The sequence below is a fragment of the Panthera onca genome, chromosome F1, assembly GCF_046562875.1.
Source record: "Panthera onca isolate mPanOnc1 chromosome F1, mPanOnc1 haplotype 2, whole genome shotgun sequence".
Classification (NCBI taxonomy): domain Eukaryota; kingdom Metazoa; phylum Chordata; class Mammalia; order Carnivora; family Felidae; genus Panthera; species Panthera onca.
Genome location: NC_138355.1, coordinates 1,635,585 through 1,660,991, shown reverse-complemented (window position 1 = coordinate 1,660,991; position 25,407 = coordinate 1,635,585). Strand labels below are relative to the sequence as shown.

The 25,407-nt window shown below is 41.5% G+C and overlaps 1 long non-coding RNA gene across 1 annotated transcript in view; it reads right to left on the bottom strand.

Moving 5' to 3' along the window:
• Positions 1-227: 227 nt before the first annotated feature.
• The window catches only part of LOC144614857 (uncharacterized), a 715,444-nt gene continuing 690,264 nt past the window's right edge, over positions 228-25,407 (bottom strand). Inside the window, exon 3 of the long non-coding RNA XR_013553092.2 lies at positions 228-648. This is a non-coding gene — a long non-coding RNA (uncharacterized LOC144614857). The remainder of the gene's footprint in view (positions 649-25,407) is intronic.

Below are 25,407 nucleotides of genomic sequence, written 5' to 3'. Positions count from 1 at the left end.
CACACACACACACACACAAATAAAAATAAAAAAAATCAAAGCGCATCATACACAGTAAGGGCAACATTTGTTCTGTGAAACTTCTCTTTCAGTTATATAAATGTGTGTGTCCTGAGTTTCTGTGCCAAAAATAGTTTTTCATACTCTGGAGTCATGATCAAAAAGTATGGGAGCCACTGACCCGTTTCATTGGCTCCCTATTTGTACAATCATTGAAATCAGATCATTTTTTTTAATTACCCTATTTCCAGGCTGATATACACCCATTGTTTTCAGTAATTGGTATTAGAAAGCATTCCCAGAGAGCCCAAACATCAACCATGTTGAAGATCTGCTGGTCTGCTTCAAACTCGCAGCCAAAGAGGATCCCCTTTTATATTACCTTTGGCCAGTGATAACCAAGACGCTGGATGCCAGCCTTTCTCTTCCTGTTTGCCAGCAGGTATGTGCATGAATAACCTCATTTGTAAGCTGCTTCCTCACAGAACAGCAAGTATTCCATGCATCGTGGGATGCACCTTCTTGTTAGAAACTTATCCTGGGGGTTGACCCAAACCTGGCTTGCCTAAAGCTTTCACTCTGATAGGCTTTGGTAAATCCCCTGGAGCTCTACAGAGTGAATCTGTCATGCCCTTCACACAGACAGCCCTGCAAAAAAAAAAAAAAAGCGGGTTTTGTTTTCTCTGAAGCTTTTCCTTTTGTCGACTTAAGCAATTCAGGGTATTATGGGAGCAAGAGTCTTCATGAGCCTACCTTAGCATCTATGAACCTTTTGAACTTTTTTGAACGTTTGTGAAAAAGAGTGCACACTTCACTAAATGCAGTGCAAATTAGTGCTCTGAGCGAAGACTTCTGCTTCTGTCAGTGATAGTGATATGACCCTCGGTTAGCCATCTCATTCATCTCTGGGCCTTGGTTTCCTCATTTGTAAAGTGAGGCTGCTTGGCTGCGTGACCCACTTTACAAAGTTCTGGTTTTGGGGTTAACTAGGAGGAGGGCTATATGACTCTCAACATCAAATATTATTCTCAGTTTCCTGTTAATGTTGATGAGCCATAATCAGATTAGGATTTTTTTAAGAGTCCACAGATTCTTTCATTGATGGCAAATTATTCAAGTGTTGCTTTTATTGGCTTGACATATGGGCTTCCTTCCGAAAATGTATATTTTCCCTTATTATCAGCAACCAAAAAAAATATCTTTTTCTTAGGATTTACCATACTATATAATTTCAGACTGAAGAGATTTTTTTTGATGTTTATTTATTTATTTTGAGAGAACGAGAGAGAGAGAGAGAGAGAATCCCACGCAGGCTCTGGCTGTCAGCACCGAGATCAACATGGGGCTCAATCTCAATGACCGTGAGAACATGATCTGAGCCTAAATCAAAAGTTAGATGCTTAACCGACTGAGCCACTCAGGCTCCCCTCAGACTGAAGAGATTTTTGTTCATTCCCTGTACCTGAAGTTTTGTGCAAAATAATTCAAAACAAAGGAGGAGTAGGGCATGCTGTTCTTTCAGCCCAATGAGAGTCTTTATTTTTTTAAGGAATGAATAGATGTTTTTTAAGAAGTGTTTAGCTGGTCCATCCATTGTTAGCATCTAAACACATCTTCAATATCCATGCTATGAATTTCTAAAAAGAAAGGTTTTATATATTAATGAGATTGAGAATTGGCTGTTCTTATGAGTATTCTAGAATTCACTAAAGCTCCAGTGAACCCTAAAGAACTCAGCCCCTCATCATTAGAGATTAGGTCCCCCTGGGACCTCTCTAGGAGCAAGTATTTTTTTACGTGAGGAGTGAACAAAAGGGCAAATGAAAGTCACCGTAGCCTCCTAGAGATGGACTTAGATTTTCAAACCTTCCCAAAGTGGTACCAAACCCACACCATCTTTTCCACATTTTCTGGTTAGCTCAGCGGGGGATGGTGCTAGTGGGGCTGTGTCCTGGCCTTGTTTGGGTGTGACTCATCCCTGTATGCTCTTGGTCTCAAAGGGGAGGTCACAAGAGATGTGGGTGGGATGAACAAACCTGGGAGAAACTTTTCCCTAACCCCCCTCCCCGGCAATGGAGACCTCTGCAGCATCCACATCCTCTTAGAATTGCCATCAGCCAGAAAAGGTAGGACCGTGTTCCAAATCGGTCGAAAGGAGCTCACCCTTTACTGTGAAAAGAAGGTAGAAGTTGGAGAGTTAGGGTGGTTCTGGGGCTCATGAGAGGAGAGGCCATCAGGTTGAGAAGGAAATGTATACACAGAGAAGGACCCCTCTGCTCTATCGTGGGCATGTGGTGGTCTCTCCCTGCATGACTTACTTTCCCTTGAAAGTTTTCTAGGACATAGTATTTTTATGGCAGGAGAGTGTCATGGGTTTCTTCTGTTTGCATTGGGGAAATGTCTTACTTGACAGATGCATGTCTGCAGTAATAGCATTTTACCTGGGTAATTTCCACATCCTCTCACACTGAGTATTTGTTTAGCCAAATAGAGAATGTTCAATGCTCTGGTCTCTCTTGGCTATACTTTTATAAGAACATACTGTCCCAACACAGTAAAGCCCCATCTTGATATTCATCAGCTCACTTAATATTGCACATGCAACTTTGCCTGCTCTCCATGGGAGGGGTGGGTGGGCAATTCTTCCCCCGACCTGTGAGGGAGGAGGTTTGTAAGGAGGGTTCTAGCTTCGTCTCTCTGTGTCTGCTCTCTGAAAGCACTTTACTCTAACTTTTGTTCAAAATCACAACTCCTGTATTTTTAGTGAAGCTCTGATCATTGTACCAAACATGTGGCATTATGCCTCTATTCTTTGGTTACCATTTTGCAAGGACTGTGGAGCACAGCATGACCAGAACCAAGAAGCATCTTGACTTGTCAAGGAGCCAAGGCAGAGGTGGCTCTTCTTATGTGAAGGCCTGTGTGTATAAACACACATACGTAGATGATGACCATAAAGGCTACATGGGACTAAGGACCAGAAAAAGGTTCAGACAATAAATGGAATTTCAGGAGGGAAAATCACCATAGAAATCATTTTTAGGTTTCTATAGTTCCTTTAAAACCAGATAATTAAATTCGGTCCAAATCCCTGAAACTTTCATGGATTTCATGTGTATAGTAAACCATCTGTACACCAGCTGGAAAGTAAAGGCATAGATAGGAATTATTTTTCATGGGTCATGTTTACTGCCAGCTTGAGTCCTCTGTGGCGGGGCTGGCCAAGGCTGACAGCAGGGTGGGGCACACAGGAGCCTGTTGGGGGGCAGTGCAAGGCCTCTGAGCCTGAGTCCCACAAGCCTGTCTGTGTTTTTGCAGAAGCCCAGAGGACAGACACTGTTGTTGGGCCAGATGTCGAAGCAGTTGGAAGGCCTCACAGCTCTTTCCAGAGCCCAAATTATGTTGTCCTTCCTGTCAAACAGCCCTTGTCTTCAAGGAGCATCCTTTTCAGATAGGTATACAGGGAGGGCAGAACTGAAAAGCTAAACAAGGCAAGATCTGTGATGTGAACACATACACAGATGGCCCTGAGAGGAAATACTTCCAAAGGCTAACAGTTCTGTGTTTGGATGGTGGAGTTTTTGAATAGCTTTTCTTCCACACCTGTTTAATTGGCCAGATTTTCTTCGATAATCTTATATAGTGTTCATGACGGAAATAAAAAGGTTGCTATTCAACAGATGTCACAGACAGATGAAAATGAATGTCAGAGCAGGTGGTAGGGACAGGCCAGTAGAGAGAGGGAGGGGGAGAGAGTGATTGTGGGCCGCATCCCCAGGAAAGGCATCTGTGGGCTGGGCTGGAGAAGGGGGGTTGGGGATGCTAATGGGTGCAGAGGGAGGAGAGTGTAAGCTACTTCAGGGGCCTGGAGATGCTCCCTGGGAAGAGCTGGCAGGATATGGCAGTGGCCAGTGTGTCCCAGTGGGAGAGACAACCACCCAGAGAGTGTGTCAGAACAGACATAAAGGCAGCTGGTTCTGGCTTGAATAAGGCTTATGTAAATAAAGGTGGCTCTGCAGAGACAGCTGGTTTCACTTCAGTTTATTTGAAAATGGGAGCACATCAGGGTCCAGAGAGGAGGAAGGGAGGGGGGTAGGTGGACCATGGGAAAGAGGCCTGGTCTGAGCTGGGGGGAGGGGTGATGCAGCACAGAGAGCCCATCCAGAGAGCAGAAGCACAAGCAGGCTGACACTTGTCAGCACCAGTTTCCCCTGGAAGACCAGCTGTGGGCAGGCCATGTTGGATCTTCAGGCAATGGCTTGGACTCAGAGATCCTCTTCCTTTCCAAGGCATGTCATCTCCAAATTACTTGGTGAGGGAGGCCGCAGGGAAGGCCATGTGTGTGAAAGTGTTTGCCTCTACCCTCCAGTCTGGCTCAATATGCTCGACCTGTGTCTGTCAGGCATGGGAAGGCTTCAGGCAGGTGAAGGAGAGACACTGGTAAGGGGAAGAGGAAGGCACTTGGAATCAAGACCTGGTTTGTGTCACCCCAACCGTGCCAGTTTCCCGGTGATCTCAGGCCAGCCAGCGGGTCTCAGGCTTTGTTTCCACATGCCTGAATGGTGGCCCAGCCATGGCAGTCCACCCCTGTCATCTTCATCTCCTGCAGCCTCAAGACTGGTGGGGCGGGGGCCAGTGGCCCCACTGGGAGGTAAGGACACTACTTTGCTTTGCAGTGTTAAGGCAGGGTCTGAACGATCTCACAGTCAAGTTTCTCTTTGACAAGAGAAAAGCTTCATTCCTAAGGTCTCATGGAGGAAGTAAAGTGACCTTAGCTTGAGGGTAAAACTTTAGAAGGTGAAGGGGTGTACACTAGGGCTTCAGCTTTAGGCTTTCTAAATGGCAGCTCGATAATTAATCACATAGGGGAGTGTAAATGGTGCAGCTGCTTTGTAAATGGTCTATCAGTCCCTCCAGTGAATAAACAGAGATGTACCTGACCCAGCAATTCCAATTTCTAGGTATGTTCCCAAGAGCAATGAAAACCTATGTCCACACAAAACTTGTAATGGTCTTCGTGGCATTATTCACAATAGCCAAAGAGCAGAGACAACACACATGTCTGTGAGCTGTTGAATGGATAAGTGAGATATGGAATATTCATACAAGGGAATATTATTGAGCCATAGAAAGGAATGAAGTATGGATACCTGGTACAGCATGAATAAACCTTGAAAATATTGTCTAAGTAAAAGAAACCAGACACAAATACTAGTGTTAGAGGGTTCCACCATGTGAAATGTCCAGAGTAGGCAAATCTGTAGATAGGAAATGCATTAGTGGTTGACTAGGCTGGAGATGGGGAATTGGAGAGTTATGGGGGTGACAGTTTAAAAGAGGCTTTCTTTTAGGTGAAAAAGTGCTTTAAAATGGACTGTGGTGATGGTTGCACAAGTCTATATGCATCGAATAGTATAGTTTAAAGGGATGAAATTATGGTATGTGAAGTTTTGTAAAACGATCAACCCAATAATTGTTCCCTCCCCTCGCCTTGCTTGGGCCTATGGTTAAACATTTCTAACAAGCGGCCAGACACTCAGCCCATTCCTGCTAAACTGAGCTTCAGAAATGAGAGACGCACACTCTAAGATGGACGTCAGACACGAGGAAGTCTGCAGATGGCCCCTGCCCTAAAATATTGACTTAAAAATATATCACAGAAAAGAAGTCAAATGATTAGGCAGAGGTCTTCAATGAAGCAGAGGATATTGAAGAATATGGGCCAAATACAGCTGTGTGCGTGTTGGGGGGCTGGGGGGGGGCATCTTACATGTCAAAGCCCGTGATAGAATCCCCCAGTTTTTGTAAATAGGAGAGGTACTATATGTGGGGTTGGAGCTGCTGAAATTCCTATGTCCTCCGAGAGAAACTGACTGGGGATGATAGAAAATATAGATGAATAAGGTGCAATTGCCTAAAAAGAGTTAATGGGATCCCCTTGAAAGATGGGGAAAATTGGTGATTGTTGGCCTTAATGGAACACTTCTGCTTTTCCAGACACTGTTTTGTATGTCTTAGTGTATTTGTTCCTCACAAGACAAGCCAATGAGTTATTTGCTATTAGCACCCCCGTTTTCTAGATTAGGAAACTCAAATAGTTGGGTCACTTGCCTAAGATCATACAGCTGGCAAGTGGCAGAGCTAGGATAAATTGACAAGTCGGTCCCAGTGGCCAGAGCCCCTGGTCTGCTGTCTCTGGCCATGAGCAGTTTCCTCCAGGTACGTGTATGTGCTAACCAAACACTATCATTTCCCACATGTGCCATTCCATAGCAAAGGTACACTTGTGTGACACCCCTGGGCCATAGCCCTTCTGTATGACCTTGGAGGGCACATCTAGTATTGTCTTCATTTTGGTATCTCCTCCTGGTGTGATGCCTGGTGGCTTATAGAAAGGACTCGATACATAATTTGGATGTATAACAAATGAAGGTGGTTAACTGATTTCTAGATTGGTTTCTATATTTTTCAGCAGTGGGGATAGAAGTATAATTATAAATAATATATATCCATTTGCACCCTTATATAGGAAAAGTGAGCCTAAGGTTCAAATGAGATTATAAGTGGGCAGGTACTCTGAGATCTCAAAAACCTTTTCTGCACAGAAGACATCTTCCGATTAAGGACTTGATTTTCTTAAGGATACCTGATGACGTGTGTGGTTGCTAATGAGTTATTGTTCCTCTGGGAAGTCACACCACACTGAAAGCTCTGGAGTGGAGATGGCATGAGTGTGTCTCCAGTGACATCCACTTGAGGCTGTTTCTGACTCGGCGGGGGGGGCGGTTGTGGTAGCCTGGATAATTAAAATCCATAGAATTGGTTCAGGACAGGGAACAGTTAAGCCCTATTTCAAAGGAACTGTCCCCAAGGACCCCTCTGGATTAATGTAAATTGTTTTTCCTATACTTTTCATTGCCGGCTTTTAGGCAAGTGGTTAGGAAACTGGGCAATGGAAAAAAGAGACGCCAGTCTCGATTCCATTTTCATACAGGTTTGCCAGCCGTCTGGTCCCTAGTTCACATTGTATCACACATTGGTCTCTCTCTAGCTGAGCACCCCTCGGGACAGGTGTCTTGATCTATGATAGTATTTTTTTTAATTTATTTGAGAGAGAGAACACAAGAACGTGAGTGGGGGCACAGGTGGGAGATAGGGGCAGAGGGAGAGACAGAATCTTAAGCAGATCCCTTGCTCAGTGCAGAACCCAACATGGGGCGCGATCCCACAACTCTAGGATCATGACCTGAGCTGAAATCAAGATTGGGGCACTCAACTAACAGAGCCACCCAGGCGCCTTGCATAGTATTAATACTAGAGCTCCACAGACTTCTTGCAGACACCCATTTTCTCATTTAACCTTTGCAGCAACACTGGGGTGAACGAGGCAATTACTTGTTATCCCTCTTTTATAGATGAGATTTGGAAAGCGTTTTTCCCCTGGTTCTAGAGCTGGTGAGTGGTAGTCTGATGTCCATCCCAGGTATCCTATATTCCAAATCACAGCTTGCTTTCTGATCCTATGTGCTTGTTGCTATCCCTCAGAGCATCTGGAAAAGCTTGAGTTCCATAGCAATCTGTTCAATAGTGGTTTCAGGAATCCCTATCAGTTTTACACTTAGGTTTAGGTGTGGTCCAATGGAAAAGAGTTGCAGTAGAGGCCCCAAAATTCTTTGTACTGGCTGAACGACTAACCAACTCTAAGACCTTTCTGAAGCCAAGGTCCCCTTGTGACCTCAAGGGGTTTAGTGTCCAGAGAGGGAAATGGAGGAATAAGAAGTTAAGTGCAAGGCAGTGTTACAGAACCCCTCGAGGGGGTTAAGTGCCCTCCCTGGAATTGTAGCCAGTGTCTCATTTGGAATTCCTTCCTTAAATTCCGGGAATTCTGCCACCCACTCACTTCCCACTTACTATCGTCACTAAACCCTTCCTCCTGGTATGCCCTCACCCCAAGCCTGTGTGCCCCACCTCTGCCAGTAATTGGGGCTGCCCAGGGCACCTGCAGTGGAGACTTGTGCTTAACAAGAGGCAAGATCCTCCAGCTCTTGTTGCTAAGTAGCTGGCTTTTGGTTGCCTGAAGATTATCATGGAGTTGAGGCCACAGGTGGGTATCTCATCTGGTGCTGGAATATACTCAGGTGCCTAAAACCCACCAAACCGTTCTCTCACAGGTCTGCTTTTATTCTAAATCCCTATAACTTCAGGGTAAGTACATCCTTCATGTATTTGTCATTGGAAATAGCAAGTACACAAAAGATCGTGTTCGATATCCCCAGGATTACAGGGATTGGTGATTCTTCAGGACATAAGAGGAAAGCAAATACCACACATCTGTAAAGCAGGATAAAGGAAAGAACCAGAAATTGAGTGGTGTGTGTATAAAGGAGGGGAGGGAAATGGTGCTTTTGAATTTTCCTCAGAGTGACTATTCATTTGTATGGGGAGGAATAAGCCTCCCCGAGTGAGGAGCATTTCAGGAAGGTTCTGTTGGAGAGAGGGTGGCACTAAAATTCTTTTAGAAAATGCAGAATGTATAGTTCCCTGGCCCCCTGAGCTGATAGTTACCTCTTCTTGAGGTTTTGACAGCTTTCAGATATGCAGATAGGAAGGCTGGATCATTTGGGAGGATTTAACTAGTCCTTTGACAGACAAATGTGCTTGTGTGCCCAGAACGGCACCCTGATGGGACAGCTGTGAGCCCAACCCCTGAGGCTCACAGAAGAGGGTCCGAGGATCAGAGGAAGAGATACTATGTGGGGTCAGTAGGATCTGACCAGCCAATTGCCGAGTTGACACCATTTTAGATGCTGTGGAAGATACATAAGTGTAAGACACTTGATTTCTATCCCTGGATTAGTTGAGAAGACACATGTAAAACAGTGCATGAAGATGTATAGTTATTTCAGTGCCGACTTGTGTAGCATGGACTTCATGAGGTAGGAACCAGATCAGGGGCTCTTGCTCAGACTTCACAGTGTTGGTAAGCCTCCATGGGGGAGGTGGGGTTAGGAATATGTGGGAATCTCACTGACCAGAGCTGAATGTTCTTGGGTGCAACAGGCAATGTGAGGAGAGGGGTTTATCAGAAGTTTTGAGAAAAGGGTGTGACTAAATCAGCGTTTACTTAAATATGAGTTTGTTTTGTCTTAGACTCTGTGGAGATAAAAAGAGGAGGAAGAGAGGGAGGTGTATGAATGTGAGGTCTCCCTCCACACGACTTCATTCCCGATAAACAAATGGATCCAATCCACTGGTCCATATTCTCTGTGGAGGGAGAATTGTCTTTCTCCTGCGACTTCAGTTTCTCAGGAACTTAGGCAGGAACCTTTCCCCAGGCGTGGGGACAGACAGTAGAATTTCCTGGCCCAGCCATGTAGTTGCTAAGTAATCTGTTTCTTGATCATTTTAACAAAAAGAAACAAATATACTTTTGGGGACAGGTAAAACTGATATGTCCACTTCCTGAAGAAAGAAATCCTTATACGAATTTGAGTCTTTCTTTACCAGATCAGTTGGTTCCGAATAGGAAGATGAAGGACTGAAGGCAGAGGAGGCATTAAGAAAACAATGGATGTTGGGGTTGGTTGAATTCTTCACTGCACATAGGTGCTGAATGGAGAGCAGGGAGGTTGGGAATGTAGCCTCCTGCCCACATTGTACAGGGCTCTGCCACTTTCCAGCAATGGGACCTTGGCCTAGTTATTTAACTCACCAGGAAAAATACTAATACCCAGCCCCCTGCCTCATGGGGTTGTCATAACACTTAAAGGAGAGAACACGCATAAAATGTTTGGAAGAGTGCCTAACAAATAGTATGTGCTCTGTAAATATTAGAGATGCTGTTGTTTTATCATTGGCCCAAACACAACGCTGAGAAGGACAATTGTTTTCATTTGTACTGGTGGCACAAAATTGATTGATGGGGGAAGTGAGGCCCAAATGGAGACCTTGGATTGAGGGAAGGTGTTCATGGCTGAAGGCACAGGCTAGTTACCAAAGCCAGGCCTGGGCTGTGCAGAAGACAGCAAAGTTCTGGATGCCTCAGGGCTCCTCATCTAGCTGAGATGTGGACAGCTCTGAGAACAGAGGACAAGGGACCAGGTTGAGGGCCCGTGGCAGCCAGGACTAAACAGCCAGAGTTCATGGATAGGCTCAGTGTGGGGAAACTAGGGAACACCAAAGAGGACGAGGGAAAGTGATGCTGGGCATGGTAGGCAGGGTATTTTAAAAAGGTATCCAACTCTGCCTCAAGGGTAAGCTTGCTAAAGTCTTTATTTTTATTTTAACCACCAGTGCTCATCACAGGGGCATTCCTTGATCCCCATCACCTATTTCACCCATCCCCTCATCCCCTTCCTCTCTGGTAACTATCAGTTTGTTCTCTATAGCTAGAGTCTGTTTCTTGGTTTCTCGCTCCTTTTTTCCCTTTGCTCATTTGTTTTGTTTCTTAAATTCCACATATGAATGAAATCATATGGTATTTATCTTTCTCTGACTGACTTATTCCACATAGCATTGTACTTTCTGGCTCTGTCCATGTTGCAAATGGCAAGATTTCATTCATTTTTATGGCTGAGTAATATCCCATTGTATATATATTCCACATCATCTTTATCCATTTATCAATCAGTGGACCTGTGGGCTGTTTCCATATCTTGGCTATTGTAAATACTGCTACTATAAACATAGGGGTGCATGTATCCCTTTGAATTAGTGCTTTTGTGTTCTTTGGGTAAATACCCCATTGTGCAGTTGCCTCCTATGAGGTACCTCCATACTATTTTCCACAGTGGCTGTACCAGCTTACATTCCCACCAACAGGGCAAGAGACGTCCTTTTCCTTCAAATCCTCACCAACACTTGTTGTTTCTTATGTTGTTAATTTTAGCCATTCTCTCATGTGTGAGGTGATATGGTGATATTTTAGTTTTGCTTTACATTTCCCTGATGATGAGTAATGTTGGGCATTTTTGTGTGTGTTGGCCATCTGGATGTCTTCTTTGGAGAAATATCTGTTCTTCTGCCCCCTTTTCAACGGAATTATTTGTTTTTTGGGTGTTGAGTTTTATAAGTTTTTTTTATATATATTTTGGATACTAACCCTTCATCAGCTGTGCCATTTGCAAATATATTCTCCCATTCTATAGTTTGCCTTTTAGTTTTGTTGATTGTGTTCTTCACTTTATGGAAGTTTTTTTTTTTTTTTTTTTTTTTTACGTAATCCCAATAGTTTATTTTTGCTTTTATTCCCCTTGCCTCAGGAGATGTCTCTTTAAAAAACGTTGCCATAGCTGATGTCAGAGAAAATAGTGCCTGTGTTCTAGTCTAGGATTTTTATGGTTTCAGGTATCACATTTAGGTCTTTAATCCATTTTGAACGTATTTTTGTGCATGGTATAAGAAATTGGCTGTTTCATTCTTTTGCATGTAGCTGTCCAGTTTTCCCAGCACCATCTGTTGAAGAGACTGTCTTTTTACCATTGGATATTCTTTTCTGCTTTGTCAAAGAGTGATTAACCATATCATGTGGGTTAATTTCTGAGTTTTCTATTCTGTTCCATTGATCTGTGTGTCTATTTTTGTGCTGGTACCATATGTCTTGGTCACTACAACTTTGTAATATAACTTGAAGTCCGGAATTGTGAAGCCTACACTTTTGCTTTTCTTTTTCAAGATTGCTTGGGCTATCTGGGGTCTTTATTGGTTCCATACAAATTTTAGGATTGTTTGTTCTACTTCTGTGAAAAATGCTGTTGGTATTTTGATAGGGATTGTATAAAATGTGTAGATTGCTTTCAGTAGTATAGATATTTTAACATTATTTGTTCTTCCAATCCATGAGCAATGGAATGCCTATCCATTTCTTTGTGTCTTCTTCAGTTTCTTTCATCAGTGTGTTATAGTTTTCAGATTATAAGTCTTTCACCTCTTTGGTTAGGTTTATTCTTAGGTGTCTTATTTTGGTGCAATTGTAAATGGGTCTGTTTTCTTAATTTCTCTTTTCTGCTGCTTCATTATTTGTGTATAGAAATACACACAAATAATCTTTTGTGTGTATTTCTGCATACACACAATCTGCATTTTTCTGTACATTGATTTTATGTCCTGCAACTTGCTGAATTTAATTATCAATTCTAGCAGGTTTTTTTTTTTGTGTGTGTGTGTGCAGTGTTTTGGATTTTTTATACATATTGTATCATGTCACCTGCAAATAGTGAAAGCTTTACTTCTTCCTTACTGACTTGGATGCTTTTATTTCTTTTCGTTGTCTGATTGCAGTGGCTAGGACTCCCAGCAAAAAGAGAAATATCTGGAGCCTGGTGTCAGGCCACCAGGACTTGTGGATTATTCTTTAAAATGACGAGTTGCTCATTTCTGAGATTTAGGTCATGTACTGAAGGGTGAGGGTTTTCCCCTTTCCTTTATTACAGGCGTGATAAACTTGCACATTGTTCTCATACTTATCTCCCCTGACCTCTTAAGCATCCTTCATTTTACCAAATCTTATCAGCAAGTAATTACTATGTACGGAACATATGCCCAGCCAGCAATGAACCCAGGAGAGAATGCTGGAACATAAGTATTGGGAGCTCACTGGCTGGTCAAGAAGCACTTTGATAGAGCTTACTCTTAAGAACTAAGATCCATGATGTTAATGCGAGAAAGCTTCTGTGGATCGTTGACCATCATGGGGTGGGAAATCCTGGGACTACTTCCATCAACAGGTGCAATTTGGGCAAGAACTTCAAGGTTTTCCATAAGCAGCCAGATTTCAGGTGTTCCCTGAGGGTGGGAGTCCATGAGGAGTCAAGGCTACTGTAGGTGGGTGGAATCAGATTGGGAGAATTCAGTGGGGTAGAATATTAAAATCCTTAGTACCATCTACTTTTGGTTAGGCATTTCTAGGAGGGCATCATGCCAGTTTCTTTTACATCCCAGGAAACTGGGGACTTGAATTTCACATACTTGTGCAGTATCAATAACTCAGAAATCTTGAGAATTGATAAGGTTAGCAGGCATGAATTTTCAGTCTGCTGCTCAGCAGTTGAACTGAATTTTCTGGGGCTTACAATGATATTCATGGACACTTGGCTGGCTAAGTTTGAATTTTCCTTTCTCCAGGGCCTTGGCCAAGGGTGTGTGTAGGTAGGAGGGTTATCCACTCCTTGTTTCAGGGTGACTGCCATACATAACCACTGTCTTCAAGGAAAAGCCTGACAGAAATAAATTTCCATTACACAGCCAGTCTGGAAGCAGCTAGTGAATTCAATGATTTATGTGAGTGCCTACAGCCCTAATAACCCTTTGTGCGTTGTGATGATAGTGATGGTGGTAGAGGTGGAGGTGATGGTGATGAGGGTATTTATGAGAGTGGTAGTGGTGATGGTGGTAGTGAAGGTGGTGGTGATCATTATGGAGGTAGTGATCATGGTGATCATAGAGGTGGTGGTAGACACGATGGAAGTGATGGTGGTAATGATGGTGGTGATGATGGGAGCAGTGATGATTTTGGAGGTAGTGGTGATAGTGGTACTAATGATGATGGAGGGGTGATGGTAGTAATGGGAATAGTCATGATGATGATGGTGGTAAAGAAGAGACCTTGTATTTGTGTAATACTGGCAGATCACATAGCTCTTCCATACGGGTAATCTTACTTGAGCCTAAAGCAAAATAGTGAGGTAGACAGAGAAGGTAGTGTTACTGGGGTACGTGGTTAGCTCAATTGGTTAAGCATCAACTCTTGGTTTTGGCTCAGGCCATGATCTCAAGGTTCATGGGATCGTTCCCCACATCAGACTTTGCACTGACAGCGTGGACCCTGCTTGAGATACTCCCTTTCCCTCTTTCACTTCCCCTCCCCTGCTCATGCTCTCTCTTGATCTCTCAAAATAAATTAATGAACTTAAAAAAAAAACAGTAGTGCTATTTCCCATTGAAAAATGGAGGCTGAGATTCAGAGAAATTGTAAGATAGGGCTGTGAGTGTGTGTGTGTGTGTGTGTGTGTGTGTGTGTGTGTGTGTTTAATACCACTGTGTTTCTTGTCAGTGAGTATTAAACGAGTGGCTTAGATATCTATGGCTAGAAGTGTTCAGACAGGAAGGGTCTGCTGTGGGCCAGAAGCACCAAAATGGTTTCTGGAAATGGAATTTGAGGTTAGAAGTTTGGGCTGGGAAGTAGGACACAGGCCAGTCAAAGGTGTGAGAACGTGTGTATGTGTATCTGTGATTACGAGTGTTGGTGGAAGGGTGTTTTCAGAGAAGAGGGAGATTTAAAAGTAAAGACATAATTTGTGAACTAACGAATTTGATTTTAAATTCCTTGAATCAGAATGTAGAGAAGGGAAGGAAATTAATATTTGTTGAGTCTCTTCAACATGCCAAGCCCTATGCTTTTTATACATCCTTAAAAAATGAACTCTTGGGGTACCTGGGTGGCTCGGTTAAGTGCCTGACTTCACCTCAGGTCATGATCTCATGGTTCATAAGTTCGAGCCCCACATCGGGCTCTGTGCTGACAGTGGAGAGCCTGGAGCCTGTTTCAGATTCTGTGTCTCCCTCTCTGCCCCTCCCCTCCTCACGCTCTGTGTGCCTCTCTCTCTCAAAAATAAACATTAAGGTTTTTTTTTAAATAAAAAAGTGCACTTTTATATACATCATCCAGTTTAATACACACACACATCATCCAGTTTAATACACACACACACACACACACACACACACACACACACACATGAAGTAGGAATTATCTTCATTTTACACAGTTGGGAGCTAATGCATAAAATTAATAAATACCTCCCTCAAGGTCACCTAGGAAAGTCACATGAATCCAGGCCCATATGACTCAAAGGCTATCTTTCTAAAGCACCTTAGTGCCTAGCCAAGACCAAGCGTGCTATGTGCCAGTCTGTGATGGCTGGTCCACAGATATGCAGCCTGGCATATGTTACTGGACTCTGTGCCTCAGGTAGAAGGGCATTGGAGAGAGGAACTGCAAACCAATAGGAGGTACCATACTTCTCCTCTTTGCTGGTATGTTCTCTTGCAGTGGATTTTAGTATTTGTCTTCTCATTAAACAGATAGGCATAAAATTGCCCGCTGCTGATATATGCTGAGAAAAAAATACACCTTTATTTCTCTTCAGTTCTAGAAAGACTTTTCTGTAGTGACTTTGAGTAGTTGGAGACATCTGAGGTTTCATTCAAATGCATACCTTCTGTGGTAACTGCTGCCTGGTACATAAACTATAACCTGGTGGGGGGGGTGGACAGGCAGGGGGACAGAGGGAGGTGGGCTGAAGCAGACTTATCTTCCAAGAGCCCAGGACCTGGGGAAGGGTGTTTGGCTTTTGTATGTTCTTTGGGGCTCTAAGACAGTGTCCCACCACTAAACTCATTGACTTTAATATTTACTCTCTATTCCATCTCTAGGCTCTAGTTCTAGAGTATCTTACTCCATGTTGTGTCCTCTGAAAGGAAGTGGCTTAACCCCTGTGTCCGCCACAAGTTTTGCTTTGGGTGTGTAGTCATGGATTACAGTTCAGACTCCTAGCATTAATGCTTTGCATTGGAATGTAACTTTAATAACTTCCTGGACACATCCATTATTTCATTTTAGTCCTTCCACAACCATGTGTCTAGAAGAGATGGTAGAGAAAAGATCCAAAGTGGGGTTTATTTTTGAGAGAGAGAGACACACAGAGCACAAGCAGGGGAAGGGCAGAGAGGGAGGGAGACACAGAATCCCAAGCAGCTCCAGGCTCTGAGTTGTCAGCATAGAGCGACATGGAATTTTCTACAATTGTTGGTCTATTGTTTCCTTTATTTCTGAGAGGGATTTGATCCCTTAGAATATAGTCAGGGATGGCAGGATTCCCTTGCATGTGGTGAGGCATAAAGAAGTGGGGAAGGAAAGGACCGTGCATAGATGGATTCTGAGAGCCCTCCTGCATTATTTGTACCACCCTGTGCCTCACATGGGTTTCCCACCCAGGCACCCTAATCCTGGTATTGATCAATTAATAAAGCAATATAATTTAATTCTACCTTGAAAAATATCATATATATGAAAATAACACAGACACATATGACATAGAAACATAAAATAGAAAACACCCCACCATAAGAAACAAACATATTTAGCATACTATAGAATGGAGTGTTCTTGAATAAATCCTATCACTATCTTATCTAGGGTTTTGTAAGATTTCATGTCTACCCACAATACACAGACACAGTATAGAACTGTCATGACTCTGTTTGGATGATCTTCAGAAAGAGGTTCTTCTGTGTCTTTCATGCCAATGGTGGTTCCTTACATATCTCATCAATATCAACGTTGGTACTAGGCCTTGTTAGATTCAGTTGAATTATGAATAAAAAATTCCTAGTACTCACCAGTGATCTGAAGCCCATTGTTCACAATGGACAATTGGTAATGTCAAGATACTCAACAAAGTGGCTCTTTCATTTCAATCTGCAGTCATTCAGATAAAAGGAGTTTACAACCATTTCCAAAATTTTGTTATAAGGCTTCCAATGCCTATATTCCCATATAATTCAAATAACCAGTATCGTGTAAAGATATGTCAGCTTCTTTGCATATAATCCTACGTTGTTGTCAATGCTAGGTACCCATAGATTGACATTTAAGTAAACCACGATGAGGTTTTCCACCAAGGTCACCTATTTTATTTGTACCTCCCTTCCTTTATTTACACCTACCCCAGGAAAACAGTGTTTGCAGTTTTTGTTTATTTGTTTGTATGTTTTCACAGAAGTCAGCCAAATATATTCAATAAATGTTATAATAATATTTCTGTTTCCAAAACAGACTGAAGAAAAGTTGATATAATTTTACTCTATTTGGATTTCAATCCAGTTTTCTTTGATTTTGAATCCTATTAATACTGTTTTTTGTTTGTTTGTTTGTTTGTTTGTTTGTTTGTTTTGTGTGTGAGTGGCCTGGCGAAACAGAAATGTCCATCATCTTTTCTGTGTTGGGAACACTCTGAGGTTTATGTAACTAAGACTGAGAGTCTTAATGATAACAGCACTGAAAGGACTGGGCTTACACTGCAGTGACCCAAGCACTTGTCCATCTGAAACACTCTGTGCTCACATAAGTACAGGGAGGGGAGTTCTCATCCACTCCCTGCCTCCCACTCTGTTTCCATATATTCCAGGAGCAGATATGCCAAGGGGAGCCCTGAAGCGTGCTGCATTCCAGAAATCCACCACAGCACTAGGGGCCCCTGGGTGGCTCAGTCGGTTAAGTGTCCGACTTCAGCTCAGGTCATGATCTCACAGTCCGTGAGCCCAAGCCCCATGTCAGGCTCTGTGCTGACACCTCAGAGCCTGGAGCCTGCTTCACATTCTGTGTCTTTCTCTCTCTCTCTGCCCCTCCCCTGCTCATGCTCTGTCTCAAAAATAAATAATAAAAACATGTTTAAAACATTAAAAAAAAATACACCACAGCAGTATGAAAACTTTAGTATAAACATATAAAAATGGATTGAAAATAAGTGCCCCACTTCATCAGATGTGTGTAAATATCCTCTCTATGTGGATGCCTTTTACTTCCCTTTCTTTCTAACTTTACCCTATATCTGTGTTCCTAGCTGATCAAAGCATCTGACACAGTTTGTGTGTGTGAGTGTTGGTATTTACACATTTCTATGATCATGGCTCCTAACTGAAAAACTGCTGTAGAAAAGTGTTTTATATTTCTCTTTCATAAAATCATTAAATTATGTTTTTACCAAAGAACCAGTTGTATCTAAAAGAGAAAACCATCTCATTTCTTTGTTTATGGTGGTCAATAGCAAGCCAAAAAGATCATTTTGGAAATTATTATTAATTATGATAAATTACTGAATTCTTGTTGAAAGCCACATATTGATATTTTGTACCTGCCTGCTTCTTTTTGCAGACTTGAACTTATACATAAAACACCTCCAAGAAAGTAAATTCAATTGAAAAGTCACAAATTACACTCTTCAATTGCCAGCTACTTTTAATTAGAATCCAAAATTATTTATTTATTTGAGATAGAGCAGGGGAGCGACAGAGAGAGGGAAGGAGCAAGAGAATCCAAGCAGACTCCACACTGTCAGAGCAGATCCCGACATGGGGCTCAAACACAGGGAATGTGAGATCATGACCTGAGCCAAAATAAAGAGCTAGGCACTTAACTGACAGAGCAACCAAGGCGCCCCTTGCAGTGCATATTTTTAGTACTGAGAGCGATAAATTGGGCATTTAGACACACACATCACAAGTTTTGTGTTGGACTTCCCACTTGATGTGTTCCAGGATTTCAGTGTGTGTACTGTTAGTAGTGTTAGTGCACATTAGTCCACATGCCAGCATGTGTACTTACATCTGCTGTTGTGTGTACTAATGTTTCCTAGGTGTGCCAATGGGCATACAGCTAGTGCCAGTGTGTAAATGTGTGTATACTAGCGTGTGTAATTGTTTCTGCTATTGTGTGCTAGTATGTGTCCTAGGTGTGCCAGTGAGCCTAAAGCTAGTGCTAGTGTGGATACTTGTGTATACTAGCATGTGTACTTGTGCCTGCTAAGGTGTGTGCTAGTATGCGTCCTAGGTGTGCCAGTGAGTGTACAACTACTGCTTGTGTGTGCTCAGGTGTATACTGGCATGTGTACTTGCATATGATTGTGTGTGCTCATAGGTGTACTCGTGTGAACTAATATTTGGGAACCAGTATGTGTACTAGTGTGTGTTAGTGTGTATGAGATGTGCTAATATATGCTAGTATGTACTACTGTGTGTACTAGTAGATGCCAGTGTGTTCATTAGTGTGCACTAGTACTAGCATATGTGCTAATGTGTAATAGGTTTGCAAGTCTGTGTGCTAGGTTGAGTATAGCATGTGTGCTATTGTGTATTAATGTGTAGTAGCATTTACTGAACATACTACTATGTGTACTGACAAACACCAGTTGTATACTAGTGTGTACTAGTGCGTGTACTACCTGTGTACTTATATTTATCCTTGTATAAGTACTAGCTTGTGTGCTATTGTGTGCTAGTGAGTAGTAGAGCGTGCTAGTCATGCTAATGTGAACTAGTCTGTGTACTGTACGCCCATGTTTATACTAGCATTTGCTAGTTTGTGTGTGCTACTGTGTGCTCATGGACACTCATTAGAATAAAGGAGGATTGCATCACAAATACCATCATGGCAGCATCCCAGGCAGATGTCCAGTGCACACATGATGTCATAGAGGACCAGCCAATCAGAATCTCCCCAGCCTGTGGTTCTCAGGTGGGGAATGATGTTTGGAAGTGAAGACAGAGGTTGAAGCAGGAGACACCCACCCCCCGCCCCCGGCTCCCACAATCACATGCTCAGGACACTCCCTATAGCAGGGATGCTGGCATAGCTCCTGTGGATCTACCACCTGGAATCCCTCCCTCCTACCTCCCTGCATGGATCCTGCTAGCTAAGTTTGCAGTTACCTGCTTCAGGTATGTTCCTTTTTAGGGAATGCCCATCACTTGTGCTCTGAATTAGTTTTACATGAAATACCTGAGATTGAATCTTTGCCCTACCATGTGCTGTCTTAAGAAAATTTCTTAATTTCAGTAAGCCTGAGTTTAATTCTCTGTAAAATGACATCATGTGCATATCTTGTTAGGGTTGTGTGTGGTTTAAATGAGATCATGCATATGAAACCCTGTGCACAGTGTCTATCCTTAGAATGTGCCCAGTCAGGATCACCATTATTATTACCTTCAATGTCACTAAATATTCATGTTCTCACATGTATCTTCTTACACATTACATAGTAGTTTTGTTTGTTTGTTTTTGAGATATAATTGGTATATAACAGTATTAGGCATACAACATTATGATTTGATATTTGTATATAGTGTGAAAATATCAACAGAACATGTAGTTAATATTCATCACCATGCGTGACATTTTTTCTTCTAGTGAAAATCAACTCTCTTAATATCTTTCAAATAGACAAGATCATTAGCTATAGTCACCATGCTGCATGTTAGCTATATGCCCAGGATTTGTGTGTCTAGCTGGAAGTTTATACTTTTGGCCAACTTTCACCCATTTTACCCACTTCCTGACCCCACATCGGAACTACCAATCTCTTCTTTTTATCTAGGAGTTTTATTGTTTTTTTTTAATTCCACGTATAAATGATCATGTGTATTTGTTTCTGACTTATTTCAGTTAGCACAATGCACTCAAGGTCAATCCATGTTGACACAAATGGCCAGATTTAATTATTTTTATGGCTAAATAGTACTCCACTGTGTGTGTGTGTGTGTGTGTGTGTGTGTGTGTGTGTGCGTGTGATGTTTCCTGTACCCATACATCCATCTATGGTCATATAGGCTGTTTCCAGAGGTTGGCTATTGTAGATAATGCTGCAGTTATTGTGGGTGTGGGTATATATTTTAGGATTAGCGTTTTTGTGTCCTTCAGATTAATACCCAGAAGTGAATTTCTGGAATGTATGGTAGTTTCAGTTTTAATTTTTGAGGAGCCACCATGCTGTTATCCAGAGGGATTGTACCAAGTTATATTCCCACCAACTGTGCACAGGATTGCCTTTTCTCCACAGTCTTGCCAACACTTGTTAGCTCTTGTCTTTTTAGTGAAAGCCATTGGGATTGGTGTGAGGTGATAGCTCTTTGTGGTTTTTATTGTGATTTTCCTGCTGGTCAGCACTTTCCATGGTTTCATTGGATGAATGGTTGCTTTGCTATTGAGTGTAGAAAATATTTTATTTTTATATTTTGGAGAGTAGACCCTTTTTCAGATTACAATTTGACAGTATTTTACCAATTCATTAGGTTGCCTTTTCGTTTTTATTGGTGGCTTCTTTCGATGTGCAAAACTCTTTAGTCTGATGTAGTCCCACTTGTTTATTTTTACATTTATTTACTTGTGGTGTGAAATCCCTCCAAAAAATTCATCGCAAACACTGATGCCATGATGCTTACCACTTGCATTCTCTTCTAGCAGTTTTATGGTTTCAGGTCTTATGTTTCACTCCTTAACATATTTTGAAGAGACTTTTGGGTGTGGTTGAAGATAGGGGTCCAGGTTCATTTTTCTGCATGTGGCTTGCGATTCTCCCAGCACCATTTATTGAAGAGACTGTTCTTTCACCATTGTGTGTCCTTGGCTTCTTTGTTGTAAATCATTAACTCTATGTATATGGGTTCATTTCTATTCTCTATTTTCTGTTCCCTTGATCCATGTGTTTATTTTTATGTCAGTACCATGCTGTTTTGTGTAATATCTCTGTAATTGGAGCTTATTTGTGATTTTTATAGGTGTTATTTTATGAGCATGTAGTGCACTTTAGTAAGTGGCACATGGGCAGGTTGTCTCCTTAGTGATTCCCTTGTCTGGCTCACAAATGGAAGATAGTCTCATGGAAGAAGAGCCATTCCTGTGTACAAATAGTCACTTCTAACTGCAGCCACCATCCCCACATCCTAAATCCTGGTCATGTGGGTTTTATGCTGTGTATAAAAACACATTTGAGCATGAATACAGTTTAAAAATGAATGTGTGGTTCAGGCAGCATGGGAAAAAAGCATTTCCTGGTGGAGTATACATTTATAAAGTTTGAGATAACTGATTTAAAGCACAGAGGGACCTGTTCTGTCTAGGAGGAGGATGGGATACATTTGGAGTGTGCTAAGCCATAAAGAAAAGGGGTAAATGGGATTTAGAGTGGAATCTAGCTTTGAGGTGAGGTGGCTCTCACTCATGAGTGTTTGATGAAAGATGGGCCCTGTAAAGTCATGGCCAAAGCTACCACCAGGGCCCTAATGCTTAAAAACCTTTAAAGGCTATGTGTTCTGAGATAAGGTCAAAATGTAGTCTCCTTGGCTCACTGTGTTCCACTCTCTACTCCAGACCCAATCCCTCCTCCTCTGGCCAATGAGACTTTTTTTCCCTTTGGGCTTCCAAGCACCTCCCCCAACTCATGTATCATTCCCACAGTAGACATGTCCCTGGTGCCCTTTGTAGCACTTACCAGTTAAACAGGCTCCTTGAAGGCAGAGACCAAATGTGTCCCCCCTGCTCTTGATGTATCTATACTGTTAATACAATGGTAACAGATAGCAAGTGCTTGATGCGTGTTTGCCAAACAGAGAAGGAGCCAGTTGTGTGTCAGGCTCTGTCTTTGGTACTGACAATACAGAGAAAATAGTGTCTGTCTTCTAGGAGCTCCTGACAGAACAGTGGAAGAAACAGATAGCTGACAGGCAGTTGCTGTGCTGTGGAATAAGTGTTCTGATAGGAGAAAACCCAGGGTATTCTCAGAACACACATGGACCTGGCTGTCAAAGACAACTTCCCAGAGAACAGGAAACTCTAAAGGGCATTTGGACATAGCCAGAGGAAAGGGAGGGGAAAGATGTTACCTGTAGACTCCCTCTGCTGGTGGGTAATCATCCACCCAGGTTTTTCTGAAGAGGTACCTTCATGGCCACATTCTCATTTCTTGTCTCCTTACCTGTGGTCTCTTTAAGCCTCTATTCTACTCCCTCCAGTGGCTTGTGGAATCTGCTTGCAAGCTTTTCATTTCTATTAGTTCACTGTCCCCTGTGGTCTCTGGTCTCTAATAATAATAAAATATATAGGCCAAAGAAAAAGGTGGTGCATCCATACAATTGGGTAGAGTTCCACAATGAAAAGAGATAATATTTCACATGGCACGTATGAACCTCAAAAGTACATCATATTAAATGAAATAAACCATATAGAAAAGACCATATAATGTATGATTTCCCTGACAAAAGTTATACATTAAAATAATCCTTCAAAAAAGAATGTAGGTTTGTCCAGCTATGTAGGTCAAAATATTCTAAGTTTATAATCTTGCTATGTGAGTCACTACACATTTCAAAAGCATTGAATTGTGTTTTTAATATCTGTGATTGTACTTAAATTATGGATTAATAAATCTAATAAAACAAATCTATAAATACACTTAAAGCATTGAACTGATTATGTTATGCTATTTTTTAGATTCAGTTTATTTTTAAATGAATTCTTAACATTAAACTGATCCTCTTAACATAGTTTTGTGTGTACAATGTATTATTGTTGAATATAAGTAGGATGTTCTTCAGCAGCTTTCTAGAACTTAATATCTTGCTTAAATGAAATTTTGTGTTTACATGATCTTGGTGTCATATATGAACTAATTCCCAAAGAGAAAATCAAGAAGTTTTTCCTCTATGTTTTTTTTTCTAGTAGATTTACATTTTTAGGGGTTTCATGTAAATCTTAATTAGTATATAGTTGTGTTTCTGTATAGTATAAGGAAATAGTGGGATTTAATTCATTTACATGTCATTATTAATTTTCCAAAAATATATTTGTTGTGGAGATTTAGCTTGGCCATGATATGCTCTTTAACCTACTGTGAAAGATCAATTGTCTCTATTTGTGTGCATTAATTTCAGAATCCTCTTTGGTCTATCGTGTATGTCTATATGCCAGTGCTACACTTTAGCCTGTAATATATATTGAAAAGAGGAAGTGTTATTCCCCCAATTTGCTTCTTCTTTTTCAAGACTGATTTGCATATTCATTGTAATTCATGGTTCCAATAAACTTTTAAGTGTATTTTTTTATGTGTGTAAAAAAGTCATTGGGATATTGATAGGTGCTCTGCTGAATGTGTAATTTACAGTGTTAGTATGGACATTTTGAAAATATTGATTCATCCAACGTATAAACCCAGAATATACTTCTAACTATTTCTGTCTTTTTCAAATTTTGCAATGTTTTATACTTTTCAGTGTATATGCAATTATTTTCCTCCCTGTATAGGCTTATTCACAAGTATTTTACTCTTGTTGATGCTGTTGAAAATGGGATTGTTTTTGTGATCTACTTTTCAGATATTTCATAGGTAGTATAACGATTTTTATGTGTTGATCTTGAATCCAGAAAACGTGCTAAGTTTGTTTTTTTTTTTAAATGTTTATTTATTTCTGAGAGAGAGAGTGAGACAAAGCGTGAGTGGGGGAGGGCCAGAAAGAGGGAGACACAGAATCGGAAGCAGGCTCCAGGCTCCGAGCCTGACGCGGGGCTCGAACTCACGGACCGCGAGATCATGACCTGAGCCGAAGTCGGACGCCCAAACGACTGAGCCACCCAGGCGCCCCCTAAGTTTGTTTATTGATTCTATGTAGAATTAAGCCAGATGCAAGTAAATATTAATTTAAAATTTCCTTTCAGATTTGGATGCCTTTTATTTTTTTTGATACAATTAATTTGACTAGCAATAACCATATGATATTGAATAGGAGAAATGGGAATGGGGAATTTTGTCCGTATTAAAATTATACAGGAAAAAATAAAACTTCAGTTTTTCACCATTGAGCAGGAGGAAGATGTGAGGTTGAGTTACATGGAATGTATTGTGTTGTGCTAACATACTAGTATAAATTATTTCTTGAAAATTTTTATGATGAAAGGGTGCTGAATTTTGTCAAATGTTTTGTCTGCACCCACTGAGATAGTCCTGTAGTCTTAATCCATATTTTTTAAAGTTTATTTATTTATTTTGAGAGATAGCAACAAAATGAGTGGGTGGAGGGGCAGAAAGAGGGAACAGAGAGACAATTCTAAGCAGGTTCCACACTGCCACCACAGAACCAGATCCAGGGCTCAAATTCATGAAGCTGGGAGATCATAACCTAAGCTGGTATCCAGAGCCAGTGGCTTAACAAACCAAGCCGTCCAGGTCACCCCTCCGTAATTTCCTAATGTGGCTTATCACACTGACTGATTTATATATTTTGTGTATTAGGAAGATATTCTGCTGATCATGATATATGAATATTTTTATGTGCTGTTTGTTTTCTTCAATTTTGTTAAGAATTTCTGCATCCATGGGCTCCTAGGTGTCTTAGTCGGTTAAGCATCTGACCTCAGCTCAGGTCATGATCTCAGGGTTCATGGGTTTGAGCCCCGTATAGGGCTTTGTGCTGATAGCTCAGAGCCTGGAGCCTTCTTCAAATTCTGTGTCTCTCTCTTTCTCTATGGGATTTCCCAACTTGTGTTCTCTCTCTCTCAAAAATAAATTAAGAAAAAAAAACATTAAGAAAAAGAATATCTGCATCTATGTTCACCAGGCTATTGACATGTAGCTTTCCTATTTTGTAGTGTAATTATCTTGCTTTGGTATCAGTGAAATGTGGCCACATAAAATGAGCTCAGAATAGTTTCCTCTTTATCATTTTGGAAGAGTTGAGAAAGAATCAATATTAAGTGTTGCAGGGAGTATGGCTGGAGTTTCAAAAAATGAGTCTGCAAACAATATGCAGTTAAGTGAAGGTCCTCATACTGGAGTCAGAATGAGGCCCCGACTCCAGAATGGA